This window comes from Triticum dicoccoides, chromosome 5B, assembly GCF_002162155.2.
Source record: "Triticum dicoccoides isolate Atlit2015 ecotype Zavitan chromosome 5B, WEW_v2.0, whole genome shotgun sequence".
Taxonomy (NCBI): domain Eukaryota; kingdom Viridiplantae; phylum Streptophyta; class Magnoliopsida; order Poales; family Poaceae; genus Triticum; species Triticum dicoccoides.
Window position 1 is genome coordinate 46,487,597 of NC_041389.1, and position 2,786 is coordinate 46,490,382.

At 46.2% G+C, this 2,786-nt stretch overlaps 1 pseudogene; it reads right to left on the reverse strand.

Annotated features, from left to right (window-relative positions):
* Nucleotides 1-300: 300 nt before the first annotated feature.
* Nucleotides 301-1,917, reverse strand: LOC119309009 (annotated as a pseudogene).
* Between the last annotated feature and the right edge of the window lie 869 nt (nt 1,918-2,786).

Here is a 2,786-nt window from a genome sequence, read left to right on the forward strand (position 1 = left end):
CGCATAGCAGTGAGGAAAACAATGATGTTGTGCATGTTTATGCTCGTCGTGGTGCTGTTCAAGGCAGAGGCGGGGCAGTAACGAAGCGGAGGGACGAACTAAACATGAAGGACCAGCGAGATCTCGAGGACCAGGCGCATAATAAAGGAAAATGTTCAAAAACACATAAAAATCGTTCTAGTTCAAAAATAGATATCGTGCAAACAGCAGGCAGCGTGTTGCATATTTTTGTTTGGTGGGGCAAGAGAACGAATGTAAACCCACTGGGGAAATCTTTTTTTTTTGAGAGAACCATGGACTCTACGCCATAGTTGATACAACTTCTTTCTGCATAACAGAGTTCGCATCATTCGGGACATTTGCCATCATATTGAAGCCACCGTCCCTTCTCGCTATTGCAGCCAATTCATGCGCCAGTAAGTTTTTGTTTCGGCCAATGATACTAATCTCCCAGCTAGCAAATGTAGATAGTAGGCGTCTCGTGTCTACCAGAACTGCGTAGCATGGTGATTTGATATCACTCTCATCTTGAATTTGTCTTCCTAGACTCCTGCAATCAGTCTCTAGGAGTAGCCGTCCATTGTACCTGGAGGCGAAAGCATTGAGTCCCAGAACTACTGCCGCTCCTTCTGCTTCCTCCGCTGAGTGACATTGATTCAGTCTTCCTCCTACTGACATGAAAACCCTGCCCAAGTGGTCTCTAGCTACCGCTCCTCCCCAAGCCTCACCTGTGTCGGCTTGGAAGGAAGCGTCCGTGTTTAACTTGGCTACCCCCAGGGGAGGGGCATCCCAATAATCAGGTGTTGGCCGAGCGGGAATCTGGGGCATCATCGGGAAGACCGACATCTTATTAATGTTCCTTTCATCCCCCTGACCCCTGTCAGCCTCTGCCAGATCCTCATGCAACCTAATTAGAGATTGCACAGCACCCGTTACCCTTTCCTTCCCATCTCCATGGATAACATCATTCCTCAAATTCCACGCCTGCCATAGCAGGAGGAGAGTGTTCCTTCTGACTGTTTCGGGATAAGCGAGGAGGAGAAGTTGTAGCCAATCAGGTCCTGTATCCCGCATGTCCATTTCCTTTGGCAGCTCCCAATGACTCCTCATTTCATGTCTCAGAGCACTGCTTCTAGTGCAAGCAATAACAGCATGGAATTCATCCTCAGGAGCCATGCCACAAATGTCACACACACTGTCTATGGCTAAAGTTCTCCTACAGGCATTATGTTTTGTGGCAAGGGTTCTTGTGGCAACTCTCCATCCAAAAATTTTCACCTTGTTTGGCAGCTTCGCTTTCTAGATAGCATCCCATATTCCTCTGTCCTCCGGGTCGCTACCTGAAGTGGAGGCTTCTGCTATGGTATTTCTCTTTAGGGACTCCGCAAGTTTATAAGCACTTTTGACCATGAAAATCCCGGATTTCTCGTAATGCCATGCTACGGTATCCTCTACCTCAGCTTTTGGGATTCTCATCTAACAAATATCATCCGCATCAAAGTCGTGGAATATCTGTTTCACCAGATCATATTTCCATTCCTTGGTCTCATCATCAATGAGTTGGTTGACCCATCTGAGTCTTGACCTTCTCACAAAAGACGCTGCTTCCAATCGTTCCTTCCTCAAGATCCACTGGTCCCTCGTTATTTGTATCCTCCTTCCATTTCCAATTCTCCAAATGAGGCCTTTTTTAAGTAGTTCCAGACCAAACTCAATACCTCTCCATGACGGGGATACATCGGACGCAAATACAGTATCGGTGATGTTCCCATTTGGAAAATATTTGGACTTAAGGACCCTCGCACATAGACTATCCGGATGTTGGATTAGTCTCCAAACTTGCCTGGCTAGCAACGCTTGGTTAAAAAGGTGCATATCACGAAAACCTATACCACCAGCTCTCTTAGGCCTTGTCATATCCTCCCATGACATCCAGTGCACCTTCCTCTTCTCCTCTTTATCTCCCCACCAGAAATCTCTTATTAGCATTTCATATTTGTCACAAAAGCTTTGGTTTAATCTGAAAATGCCCATGATGAAGGTGGGAAGAGCTTGTGCCACAGCTTTAACATTCACCTCCTTTACCGCCTGTGACATGAACCTTTCATTCCACCCATTACACCTCTTTCCAAACCTCTCTATGATCGGCTGGAATTTATCATCCTTCATTCTGCCTTCGGGGGTGGGGAGCCCTAGGTACTTACTCTCAAAGCAAATTGCCTCAACACCCAACGTCTCCTTGATGCTTTCTCTGACTTGGGATGGTGTTGAGTCTGACAGGAGCAAGGAGCACTTGGCCTGGCTAAGCAGTTGGCCCGTTGCATTTTGATAAGCTTCCAACACCTCTCTCACCTTTCGCGCCTGCTCAACCGTAGCTTTGAAAAAAAGCAGGCTGTCGTCGGCGAACAGAAGGTTTGAAATCCCCGGACTTGCACGTGCAATTTTGATGGGTGTAATGCCTCCCAAGTCAGAGTCTTTCTTCAGAAGAGAAACTAAACCATCAGCCACAAATAAAAATAAATATGGGCTTAGTGGGTCACCTTGTCTTAAACCCCTAGTTGGGGTAAACAGATCCAACATCTCCCCATTGCACCGAACTGAAAACTTCACTGATCTGACACATGTCATTACCCATTTGATCCATTTTTCGTCAAAACCCCATTTTCGTAGAGCTCCCTCCAAGAAGATCCAGTCAACACGATCATAAGCTTTTGCGAGGTCTAGTTTGTATGCACAGTGAGTGTCCCTCTTATTTTTAAAATTCTGTATCTTGTGGAAACATTCAA